Consider the following 14,181-nt stretch of genomic DNA (forward strand, 5'->3'; position numbering starts at 1 on the left):
GCAAGGGCTAATACTGACTCTGTACTTTTGTTTTGGGCCCAGCCACCTGGGAGCACTGAAAAGACTGCCTAAACAAGGAGGAACCAGCAGTCAGAGCAACTGACTCCCAAAAGGTCCCTTTTCATAAGCAGCAAGAGGGAGCTCTATCCACCAGAGATCTTTTGAATATATATTATCCAAATCCTCCCTGAACAGGCATTCTCCATGAAAGGGAAAACCTGTCAGCAATTTTTTACAGGGCAGGTCCTTGGACCAGCTTTTCAACCAAAGAACCCTCTGCATATAAACAGACACCAGAGCAAAACAAGGGCATCTATCGCAAAATAGAGAGCCCAGGGCAGCTCTGCTAACCCTTCACCAGTGTCTGCCTCCACATGAAATGGGTTATTTTTTGTCAACCACTTAACATGATCATTAATTCTTTGGCAAACGCCAATGGCTGAATTGGCAGAGCCTGCCAAGGCAAAGGAGGCCTTCAATAGCGTCTCCAGCCTCTTGTCAGCTTGTCTTTAAAGACCTGGACATTGTCCACTGGGAAAATAGGATTATTGAATACAGCTTACCTGTAAAAACCTTTTCTTGGAAATACATCATGGGACACAGAGCCTTCATTACATGTGGGTTAGATAGGCACCTTTGGTGATTGGACGCTGGTTAACCCTAATTAAGGAGAATCCCTCCCCTATATAACCCCTGCCATTTGGGGAGCACCTCAGTTTTGTAGCAAAGCAATGAGTAACCATGTAAAAACCCATAGAAGTGCGGGAGCTCTGTGTCCCGTGATGTATTCCAAAGAAAAGGATTTTACAGGTAAGCTGTATTCAAAAATCCTATTTTCTTGTTCATACATCATGGCACACAGAACCTTCATTACATAGTGGGATGTCCCAAAGCAATGCTCAACTTGAGGGGAGGGAGACACAGATCAAAAATATAGACCGCAAACAGACCAGAGGAACTAAACTGCAGCCTGCAGTACAATGCGCCGAAGGCACCATCATCTTGCCCTCTTACATCCACCTGATAGAATCTAGTGAATGTATGGACAGAAGACCAAGTCGCAGCCTTGCAGATCTGAGCCATGGAGGCCTGGTGATGCACTGCCCAAGAAGCACTAAAAGCCCTAATTGAGTGCGCTTTAACTTGAAAAGGAGGAGTCTTCCTCTTTATACCATAAGCCCGAAAAATAACTTGTCTAAACCATCTAGAAAAAGTGGATTTTGATGCTGCCTGGCCTTTTTAGGGCCTTCTGGCAGGATGAATAAACAATCAGCCTTTCGTATCTGAGAGGTTGCTTGCAGATAAATACTGACTGCTCTTACAACATCAAGAGTGTGTAAAGATTCTTCTTCCATAGGATCACATCTTGATTCAAATGGAATCCTGAAATCACCTTGGGTAAGAAGGGCAGATGCAGAAGCATCACTACTCTGTCCTTGTAAATAATCAAATACGGCTCTTTGCAAGAAAGAGCTGCTAACTCCGATACTCTCCAGCAGAAGATATAGCTATCAAAAAGACCAAGTTCATAGTCAAAAAAGCTAAAGAAGCATGGTGCAATGGTTCAAAAGGTTGTCCCTGTAATGCGGACAAAATCAAATTCAGATCCCATGGGCACACTGGAGGTTTGACTGGAGGATTTAAGTGCAGTGCCCCCTGAACAAAGGCCCGGACAAGGGAATGTGAAGCAAGTGGCTTCTGAAAAAATACTGACAAAGCTGAAATTTTGACCTTGATAGGGCTCAGGGCCAATTTCATCTCTAGGCCTGACTGGAGAAATGCCAGGATCCTGCTAATGACATACTTTCTAGGATGCCATCCCCTGGGTTCACACCAGGAAACATATGCCTTCCAGATTCTATAGTAAATAAGCCTGGAGGCCGGCTTTCTGACACTAACCAGAGTGGAAAGGACTGAATCCGAGAGCCCATGGTTTTTCAGAATGTGGGTCTCAGCGGTCAAACCGTTAAATTTAGACTTCGTAAATCAGGATGGTATATTGGACCTTGTCAGAGTAGATCTGGCCGAAGTGGAAGGACCCAAGGCCTGCCTACTGCCATATTTACAATTTCTGCATACCAAGGTCGTCTGGGCCAAGACGGAGCTACTAAAAGGACCGACTTTGCTTCCCTTCTGTCTCTCCCCAGGAACCACAGAAGAAGCAGATTTGGAGGGAAGGCATAGATTAGATTGTATTGATTCCATGAAATTGTCAGAGCATCTGACCCCTGAGCAATTACATCCCTTGTTCTTGACACAAAGTTGTCCAGTTTCCTGTTGAATCTGGACACGAACAGGTCTGCATCCGGGGTTCCCCACTTTTGACATATGATCTGAAATATGTTTGGGTGTAGAGACCACTCTCCTGGACAAAACTGCTGGTAGCTTAGAAAATCCGCCTGCCAGTTTTCTACCCCTGGAATGAAGATCGCAGATAGGCAAGGAACATGCCTTTCTGCCCATGCAAGAATTGGATTCACCTCTCTTTGGGCATGCAGACTTCTGGTGCCACCTTGGTGATTGATGTAAGCCACTGCTGTGGTGTTGTCGGACTGTACCCAAATAGGATGACCTTGTAGTCTTAAAGACCAGTTCATGAGGCCCAAATAAATTGCCTGAATTTCTAGGATATTGATGGGCAAGAGCCTTTCGGCCGCAGACCATCTTCCCTGAGTGTTAATTTCATCCAAGACTGCTCCCCAGCCTATTGGGCTGGCATCTTTGGTTACAATTTTCCATGGTAGTGGAAGAAAGGTTTTGCCTTTCAAAAGATTTTTTTTCCGTAACCACCAATTGAGGCTTTGGCATATACTTGGGAATAGGCGCATAGAAAGATCCAAGGCATGAAGCTTCTTGTTCCAAGCCGCAAGGATGCTTCTCTGCAAAGGCCTTGAGTGAAACTGGGCGAATGGAACAGCCTTGAAAGAGGCAACCATCTTTCCTAACAGTCTCATACATAGCCGAATGGAGGGACACTTTTTGCTTAATACTAGGTGGACCAGAGCTCTTATGGCTTTTGGCTCTGACAGGAACACCTTGCCTTGAGCGGTGTCTATGATCATGCCTAGATATTCCAACCTCTTTAACGGTTGCAAGGAAGACTTTTCTAGATTGAGAATCCAACCTAGGCTTTCCAGATGTTTCACTGTCTTGGAAATACTGTTGTTTAGATGCACTACTGATTGCTCTATGAGTAGCAAATCATCCAGATAAGCTATCACGGTTATGCCCTGGGCTCTTAGATTCGCTAAGAGCGGAGCTAGAAATTTTGTAAAAACTCGAGGAGCTGGAGCGAGACCGAAAGAAAGGGCCACATATTGAAAAATTGGCACATGGAGATATGCATCCTTGATATCTATTGATGCCAAAAATTCTCCCCCATGAAGGGTGGAGACCACTGAGTGGATTGACTGCATTCGGAAGGACCGAATGTGCAAGAATTAATTCCGGTCTTTTAGATCTAGGATGAGTCTGACATCCCCATTTGGTTTTGGAACCATGAAGAGATTTGAATAAAACCCTGAACCCTGATCTTCTTGATCTTCTGGGTTCACCTCTACTATCACCCCCTGGGATAGCAGGCGATCTAAGGCCAGAAGAAGCGGCTTTCACTTTACTGGATCTCTGTAGGCCTTTGACCTTATGAATCGAGATGGAAGCTCTTGGAACTCTAGCTTGTAGCCCAGAGATACTGAGGAGACTACCCATCTGTCTTGAACCTTTTCCCGCCAGGCTCCAGCAATTCGATGGTTGTATTTTATACAACCATCGTTTGTGGAGAACATTCACTTTCCCAGGTTTCTTTTACCAGGTCAAGAAAACCTTATGATCTTCACCCATACACAAACTCAAATGGAGAAAACCCGGTAGATGCTTTAGGTATCTCTCTGATGTCAAACATATGCACTGTTAGTTAGCAGTTCTAATCTATTCTATCTTTTTGTATGACCCTTTTGAGCATAGATTTTAGTATTTTATTGAACCTTTTGACCAGTCCATCTGTCTGCAAGTGATAGACAGAAGTACACAATTGTTTAATCTGAAATAACTTGCATTGGTCTACCATCACCTTTAACATGAATAAAGTTCTCTGGCCCATCAAGAGCTCTTTAGGGAACCCAGTTATTGAGAACATATTAACTAACTCTAGAGTAGTTGCTTTGGAAGAGGTCTTCCTCAGAGGGACCACCACTGGATACCTTGTTGCAAAACTGAGTACCCCTAGAATGCATTAGTGTTCTGGAGCTAATTTTACCAGGGGGCTCATCAGATCAAATGCAATATGCTTGTACCTCCATAATAGGCAGAGGCCCCAAGGGGTTCCTAATATGTGACACTGAAGAAGTTAGTTGATAAGTGGAACATATGCTACAATACATTTTTACTTCAGCAGTGATCCCTGGCCGGAAGAATCTGGAGTGCAGTTGATTCATCCAGATGTCGCATTCAAACCACTCATTAGATCCAGATGGGCAGAAAAGACAATCTGGGCTTAGAAAGAGCCCCTCCATATGGTCCCACAATCCATATGTCCATCCTGCAAGGGACCTAGATATGGCCCAGTGACATCACCAGCACAGCATGTTCTCATCCTTGGCGCTTTAGTCATGCTCTGGATCGCTGGAGTCATCGCTCCCTGGTTCTCCTGAGTGCTGGTCCCAGGGGGTATAGCTGGCTTTTCCCTCAGCACTAAAATAGCATTTTTAATGTGCAAAGTAATGCACTTACATAAAGACAGAAAAGCATATTTTTGCCTTTATGTAAGTCCATTACTTGCACATTAAACTTGCTATTTTAATACTACACTTAGGTGCGCCTCTCTCCTTTCCTCTTTTTGCATTCTCACAGAGTTCTCTGGATACACTCTGGGGATGGCTGGTACGTGAACTATTTGTTATACATCCAAGTTGCCATGGACTACTCCTACCATATTAAGGAATAATATACAGTGCCTTCCAAAAGTATTCATCCCCCCTTGGCATTTTTCATGTTTTGTTGCCTCACAACCTGGAATTACCATGGATTGTTTGATGATTTGCATCATTTAATTTACAGAACATACCCACAACTTTGAAGATTTTTTTTGTTATTGTGAAGCAAACAACAAATAGGACAAAATAACAGAAAAGTCAATGTGCATAACTATTCATTATTAAGCAGTATGGGGAACAATTACTACCTAAGCTACATGATGTGATCAATAGGGCCTTGGAGGAGGGTACACTGCCTGCTTCTATGGCTGGGGCAATTATTGTGGTGATTCCTAAGCCGGATAAGGATCCAGAGCTCTGCACCTCTTACCGCATCATATCCCTGCTCAAAGTTGATGCTAAATTTCTTACTAAAGTGCTAGCTGGTAGATTGAATGATAAATTTATTTATTTTTTTATTTATTTTGTGTGTGCGGGCCCCATACAGTTCTCCGATGGCCAGAGTGAGTACTGGGTCAACTCTTTCCTCATCCTTTTCACCTCCATAGAAGCATGAGACAGGGTTGTCCCTTGTCTTCAGCCCTTTTTGCATTGACAAACAGTCTGTGGAATAACTACAGGTCACTTACAGGAAAATATGTCCCTATAGGCCGACAATACTCTTCTATATTGGAGAAATGAAACAGATTCCCTGGGGGTGGCCTTGTCCATTATTGATATCTTTGGTTGGTATCCTGGCATCTGCATTAATTGGGGAAAGTCTGTCCTGTTCCCAGTTCACCCTAGAGTTTCTCAATTTAAATATTAGGGTGTCATAATCCACAGAGACCTATCACAATATACCACTCTCACTGTGAATCCGGTTGTCTCTTCCCTGTCTCGGAGATGCGCTGCTTGGAAGGCGTTACCCCTTACCCTAGTTGGAAGGGTCAATCTGATTAAAATGTCTATTCTCCCCAAATTTCTTTATCTTTTTAGGCAAACCCTGATTCCTATACTGAATACCCTTTTCAACAAATTGTATAGTATAATTACGTCATTAATTTGGAATGGTGGCACTCCCAGAATAGCAAAAACGACACTACAGTTCCTGCCTCTTTGGGAGGCCTTGCCTTGCCCTGTTTTATTAAATATTATTGGGCCATTTGTGGCCCTGGGAGGAACAAGCCAATCCGGCTGCCACGGAGGCTGCGTTGCTGGGCTCCTATGCCTAACCCCCGCATTAATTTCTTAATGTACACTGCTTTAAAGGTGTGGGGTGTGGACTGGGCTAAGGTGGAGAAATATGGTACTTGGTCCCCACACAACCCACTTTGGGGTAACCCACGACTACCTAATTTTGAATCTATTCCTGACCCTGTAGTGTGGGCTCGATAAGGAATAAAAACCTTGGAAGATGTGCTGTCTAACGGTAGACTACTTAGCTTTGATGACCTAAAACATGCACGGGATCTCCCCAACCACATGCTATTTAGATACTTACAGTAACACGTGTTCCAGGCCCAATTCCCACACATCATCACACTGGAGGTTCATGCTGTGCAGGCCTTATTGGGGGCTTCGGAGGAATTTAAAACCTCTTTCAGCTCTATACTCTCTACTGGTAGGGCTAGACACCTCAAACGTTTCTCAGCTGCTCTTGGCGTGGCAATCATATATTCCTGTGTTGGCGGATGATGACTGGGAAGAGGGTATCCAACAGTACATCCCCCTAATGATCTCAGCTAGAGATAAATTCTTGCATCAGGTATACTACTCTCTAGAATGGTTGGCCAGAATATATCCCAACAGAAGACATAGCCATAGATGTAACACGGAGGAAGGCTACATTTTTACTTTTTCCATTTGGTGTGGTCATGCCCACAGCTACAGATCTTCTAGAGGGGAGTAGTGGAGATTCTAAACTCCATAGGCAAGTTAAGAATCCCCTGTGACCCAATACATTTGCTACTAGGTGCCTGTGGTACAGTAGAGGCCCCCCAAACTAAAAAATTATTTGTATTTTAAGAAGCCTTCTATGCTAGAAAAGCAATTCTGCTGCAATGGAACAAGCCCCTCCCCCCGACGGTCCATCAGTGCCAAACACTTGTGGATATGGCACTGCCCCTATACAAGTTGACGTAAGGGGGACGTAACTGCAAAAAAAAAAAAAAAGATTGACAACTCGGGATGGCCTGGGTTCGAGAGTGGTGGCTGCCTCTGGTTTAGGGTTCGGAATGCAGTAATAATGATGATATATCTTTATGTTATAACTAAAAACTATAGATGATATGTGATATATATGCATACATTACTGCCCAGAGGTTGTCACCTCCAATGGAGTGGAGGTGGAGCCCCCCGGCCCCCCCCCCACCAGGTTTAATGTGTTATTCCCCCTTCCTTTTTTATATTTCTGGTCCTGTTTTCAGTGTACTCTGATGCTATATTTCCTTTTGGCTCGCTTGGATGATGCTATGATTGGTAGTTATTGATTTGAACTGCTCTCTTGATAATTTGTGTATGGCTGATGAGATTGTACCACTGCTTCTATTTGTTTGTTTTGAAATATAAATAAACTTTATGTTAAAAAAAGAAGCTGTGCCTCTGCATCAGCTCTATTTATTATTTATGTCACTGGCAACGCACACCCTCCTGGACATGATTATTAAGGACTGACAGCATGAGGAAGGTAGGGCAGGGACAGTGAGGCTTTCTAGTGTGCACCTTTCATTTGATGCCCTCTTGATTTTCAGAATGGTGCATAATAGCAGGGTAGGGCTCAGAGCAGTGCTCATATGCCAACTTCCACCATCAGGGAGACCCACAGACAGATTGACAGAGGAGATCAGTAGCGGTCACCCACAGCACTCCACTAATATCTTAATATGGTTGACTGACAAAATGGCTATACATCAATATGTAACATCATCTGCCAGGGTAAGACAATGGAAAAAAGAAGTAAGAACAGCATGTGACATGCTGCATGTAGTCCAGCCCACCGATCATGGCCATAAAGAGCATTTTTAATGTAGTTTGATGTGTTTTATTGATTACTTCATTGAGAGTTTTTGTGCCCAGCCTAAATCCAGGAGAAAGCATTAAGGTTCACTGACACTTTAAACATAAAGAGGTTGATTTACCAAAACTGGAGAGTGCACAATTTGGTGCAGCTGTGCGTGGTAGCCAATCACCTTCTAACTTCAGCTTGTTCAATTAAGCTTTCACAAAAAAATGGAAGCTGATTGGTTTCTACGCAGAGCTGCACCAAATTGTGCACACTCCAGTTTTAGTAAATCAACCCCTCAGTTTTTTGACACAGTATGTAGTACAAAGCAGTGTTGCACATTCCAAAACCTTTACTACAAGTACAAAGATCAAAGAAAAATCTTTCTAAGAAAGAAACTAAAAAATAACCAGAAAGTACTTACCAGGCAGCTATCAACAGAGGACAGAAGTATGCCTTTTTATTTATGTGCTAGTAAAAAATAGAGAGACAGAGAGAAATAGAAAAAATATTTATTAAGTTGCACTGTTCCATAACATTTCAAACGTATTATTGAATCCCCTTAGTGTAGAACTATTACAAATAATACATTAAATTAATTGTGACACTTCACCATTTTTATGATAACTTTAAAGGTCGCTAATGCAATGTTTAAACGTGATAAATAGGTTTAAATGTGGTATGCATCAATGTACCTCATTTATTTCTCTTACATCATGACCTAAAGAAGCTGCTTACATTAATGTATAATATGTGCGAATATTGTCTTTGAAATATTATACTATAACATTTATTTCAGGATAAAAAAAAGACTGCCATTTCTCCCTCTCACATTGTGGCCTAACTAAATTACTTACATGGTCTCCAGCCACTGTACAATATGTATGCCCATAATCTTTAAAATTATACATTCTAATATGTCAGAAAAATTGTGAAATGTAGCCTCAATTCAGAAAATAAATATTAATACACAGTGTACCATCATCCAATAATAGTTCAAAGGGGAGAAGTATTTTGGAAATCTGGAAATGGAGAGGGAGCTGTACAAATTGATCTCCTTATACCAAATCACAGACCAAAATGACAAAGGAATGTTAGGACTATACCGGTACTTACTTTACATACATAGAAATCAGAAAACAGGAAATATAAAATAAGATTTCATATAAATTTTAATACATAGAATAGAAAAATTACACAAAAAAAATAATGTTAAAAACTAGTACACCCCAGATTCGTATGTACAGTTACTCATGGTGGAGTTCCATTCTGGAGTTGCAAGTGAAAGGTTCCTCGACTAGTTTCGCAGAATTATCCGCTTCATCCGGAGGAGGTCTAAAAATTAGATATACATTAAACAGTGCGTAACAATTGATAATTCATATAATTGCACAATGATATAATTATATATAAAGAAAAAATAAAAAACAGAAATATACAATTTATTTGAAATAAAGGGATTGTAGGAAACATTTGTTGCATTCAGAGATACCTATAGGGAAAAAAAAAATATATATATATATAGATTGTGCAATTATATGAATTATCAATTGTTACGCACTGTTTAATGTATATCTAATTTTTAGACCTCCTCCGGATGAAGCGGATAATTCCGCAAAACTAGTCGAGGAACCTTTCACTTGCACCTCCAGAATGGAACTCCACCATGAGTAACTGTACATACGAATCTGGGGTGTACTAGTTTTTAACATTATTTTTTTTGTGTAATTTTTCTATTCTATGTATTAAAATTTATATGAAATCTTATTTTATATTTCCTGTTTTCTGATTTCTATGTATGTAAAGTAAGTAACGGTATAGTCCTAACATTCCTTTGCCATTTTGGTCTGTGATTTGGTATAAGGACATCAATTTGTACAGCTCCCTCTCCATTTCCAGATTTCCAAAATACTTCTCCCCTTTGAACATTCTAATATGTATTTAAGATTAAAACTGCCTCATCTTTCTCTTACATTGCTACCTAATCAAATTGCCAATCAACATTCCAGCAACTATGCAATATTTGTAGTTATTGTCTCGAAAATAATCCACTATCATTTTTATTTCAGCATACAACTTGTCTTGTCACTCCATTTTACACTGTGGACTCACCAAGCTGTTTACATGCTGTTTAGCCACTGTACAATGTTTGAGGCTACTGTCTCTGAAAAAATACACTCATTTTTATTTAAGGATAAAACCTGCTTTGTGCTTCCCTTTTATGCTGAGGCCTAACCAAGCTTCTTACATACTCTCCAACCATTGTAAAATATGTAAACGTGTTAATAAAGGTGTTTCAGGATACAACCGGCCTCGGACATTGTGGCCCAACCAAGCTTCCTATTGCTCTGCAGCCACTGTAGAAAAGGAGTGGCTTTTGTCTCTGAAATAATACACTAAATTTTTTTTAAGATCAAAACGGCCTCATCTTTTGCTGCCTAATTAAGTGGCTGGTCCACTGTCCTGAAACTGTCCAATATTTGGGGCTTTTATCTTCGGAACAGTACACTATATTTTATTTTAGGATGCAACCTGCCTCATCTCTTCTTCTTACAATTTGCCCTAAGGAAGCTGCTTACATACAGTTCAGCCATTGTAGAATATGTGTGGCTATTGTGTCTGAAACAATACACTCTAATTTTTATTTCAAAATGCAAGCTGCCTAGTTTCTCCCCATAACAAGGTACTATTGTCTCTGAAAGAATACATTTTTATTTTTATTTAAGGATAAAATGTGCATTGTTTCACCCCCTTAATGTGGACTTACCAAACTGCTCCCTCTTACATCGTGACCTATTCAAGAAGCTTGCATACTGTCCGATGACTTTATAATATTTGTGGACACTGTCTATGAAATAATACATTAACATTTTTATTTCAGGATACAACCTGCCTTGTCACTTTCTTCTACATTGCAGCCTAAGGAATCATGTTGCATACATTATCCAGCCACTGTATAATATGTTTGGCTATTATCTTTGGAATAATACAGTCTATTTTTGCTTAAGAATAAAAGCTACCTTGTCTCTCCCTCTCATAATGTGGCATTACCAAGTTGCTTATATACTCTCAAAATACTTTGCACTATGTGTGACTATTTTCTCTGAAATAAAACACTGTAAAGTCTATTTTAGGTTCAAATCTGTCTTGTCTATCCTGCTTACATTCTTGTCTAATTAACATTTTTTAATGTATTGTCCAGCAACTGTACAATATTTTTAGCTTCTGTCTCTAAAATACTTTAATTTTTATTTCAGGATACAACCTACCCAACCTGCCTTGTCTCTCTCTCTCTCAGACATTGCAGCCTAAACAAATTGATTAGGTACTGTCCAGGGACTGCAATTGTCTCTGAAAAATATACTCTAATATTTATTTCAGGATAAAACCTGCTCATCTCTCCCTTTTACATTCTACTGTTTTTATCTAAGGATAAAACCTGCCCAAATTATATGGACTAACCAAGCTGTTTACATACTTGGCTATCAATGTACAACATGTTTGGCTTTTGTCTGTGAAATAATACCGTTACAAGTTTATTTCTGGAGGGTGCCTGCCTTATTATACCCGCTTACATTATGACCTTACTAAGCTGCTTACATACTGTCCAGCCACTATACAATATGCGAGGCTATTGTATCTAAAATTATAATCTCATATTTTAAATTTAACACAAAATCTTGCTGTTTACATAATGTGCAGCTACTGAGCAATATTCATCTCCCAGATAATACACTGTACTTTTTTTTATTGTAAGACAAAAGCTGCCTTGTGTCTTTACATTTTTTGCCTATTCAAGTGCTTGTGTAGTATCCTGACACTGGCCAGTTTTTTATTGCACAAGTACCTAAAGTCTATGTATGGAATATTTTGGGATTAATTGGGTATAAACAGGTGGGAGGGGTTTGGGGAAGGTGTGGTTGTGTTTTGAAGAGCTTTTGCGTACTCTGTTTTGACATTTAATTGAATTTTTAAGACAATACAGTGTGGTACTGCAAAAAAAGCTCACAAACTATGATTACTGTTGGTACGAAAGTGAGGGCTCTAATTTTTCCTATGATCTTAAGATTTGTTGTGGCTGCTACTTCCACTGTTCAAATCATGCTATTTACCACTGGATAAAAAAATCAGGTGGGACAGCAAAAACTACCTAAAAAAGCTTTTTTTTTTTAAAGATAATGCATCAGGGTGGGGTGGTGCTACTTTATTCAAATTAGATAACAATGTAAAAGTAAAATAAAAATATTTATACATCCAAACTAGATTTTACAAGAGGAGGACTTTGAATGGAATGAGTAGAAGTGGGTGACTCTTTTATTCCTCATTCTCTAGGCTTACAAGCAGTCTCCTTTTTTTTTACCAGATACAGTGGCTATTCCCTTATCCATCAGGAATTCGTTATGATGAGCTTTGACGGGGACTGCTACTTAGAAAAGTGTGAGGCATTCATGGGAGCTAAGTTCTCCCCTTCCTTTGCCAATCTCTACATAGGATGGTGGGAGAGGCACCGCATTTTTGCACCTGGCAGTCCCCGCCGTTCAGATACTTTGTTTTATTGTCATTATATAGACAACTTACTCTTTATTGTTTCTAATGATGAAGTTAACTGGTTGGATAATTGGTTGTCTAATCTGAAGAACAATTACTTAAATTTGCAATTTACTGGTTGTTGGGACCCCATATCTATTGACTTCCTTGATGTATGGCTGAGGGGAGAGGGAAATAAGGTAATAGCTAGCCTTTTCAGGAAACCATCTGCAGTAAATACACTCTTACGAGCGAATTCCAGCCACCCCAAACACACACTAATGCTGCGTACACACGATCAGACTATCCGGCGGACCAGAGCCCGCCGGACAATCCGCCCGTGTGTGGGCTCTGGTGAACTTTTTTTCCCAAAGGTCCAGCGGACTTAGAAAGTAGTTTTGAATCAAAAATTGTCCGTCGGACTGCGAGTCCGGTGGACAATCTGGCCGTCTAGGTGCTAGTCCACTGGACTTTTGAAATGAACGGACTTTCCCGCACACGGAGAAAAGTCCGTTCATTTTGAACGCGGCTCCAGGTAGCTGGGACTAGCGAAGGAAGTCAATGTCTCCGCCTTTGGCGGCGAGATTGACACGTCGCTGGCCCCGTCACCTGGTATGGACTTAAAGGGGAAGCCCTACGCCGAAAAAACGTCGGGGGATCCCCCCAAGGTCCATATCAGACCGTTATCCGAGCACGCAACCTGGCCGGTCAGGAAAGGGGGTGGGGACAAGCGAGCGCCCCCCTCCTGAGCCGTACCAGGTCATGTGCCCTCAACATGGGGGGGTTCTTTGGGGAAGTGGGGCCATGCGGCCCCCCACCCCAAAGCACCTTGTCCCCCATGTTGATGAGGACAAGGACCTCTTCCCGACAATCCTGGCTGTTGGTTGTCGGGGTCTGCAGGCGGGGGGCTTTTTGCAATCTGGGAGCCCCTTTAATAAGAGGGCCCCCAGATACAAGCCCCCCACCCTATGTGAATGAGTATGGGGTACAATGTACCCCTACCCATTCACCTGGTGAAAAAAAATTTAAATAAAACACAACACAAGGTTTCAAAATCATTTATTGCACAGTTCCTGGGGTCTTCTTCCGTCTTGGGGGGTCTTCTCACCGGACTCCTCCGCTATCTTCTGCTATTTTGCTAGCTCTTTTACTAGTGGAGGAGCCCGGCTTTCTTCTTTGTTGCCGCCTGGGGGTCTTCTTCCGACTTCGGGGGTCTTGTCCCCCTCTTCGGTTCTTCTTGCCGGGCCTCCACTTTCTTCCCTTGGCTCTTTTACTAGCGGTGGCCCAGTCTTCTCTCACTGTAAGAAGGAGCGGAAGCTCGGCAAGAAGAACTGAAGAGGGGGACAAGACCCGGCGGACTTTCCGGCGGTTTGTCCACCAGACTAAGTCCACCAGACTAAGTCAGACTAATGCCGCGTACACACGGGCGAACTGTATGGCGTACTTAGTCCGTCGAAACACACATTTCAGCGGACAGTCCGCTTGTGTGTGGGCTTCAGCGGACTTTTTCAGCGTGCAGTCTGGCGTAGTAAGTATTTTGGATTTTCCGTAATTCTGTCCGTCATACTTTGGTTTCAGCGGACAATACGGTCGTCAGTGTGCTAGTTGGACGGACTAAGAATGGCGCATGCCCAGAAAGGATTTACACGGCGGAAGGGTGCTTTGCTGTGTATTGGACTTCCTATTTCTAGTCCCGTCGTACGTGCTGTACACGTCATCGCGCAAGCTTTCGAGGGACTG

This window comes from Lithobates pipiens, unplaced genomic scaffold (assembly GCF_037356315.1).
Source record: "Lithobates pipiens isolate NorthernLeopardFrog02 unplaced genomic scaffold, aLitPip1_a1.2 Scaffold_18, whole genome shotgun sequence".
Taxonomy (NCBI): domain Eukaryota; kingdom Metazoa; phylum Chordata; class Amphibia; order Anura; family Ranidae; genus Lithobates; species Lithobates pipiens.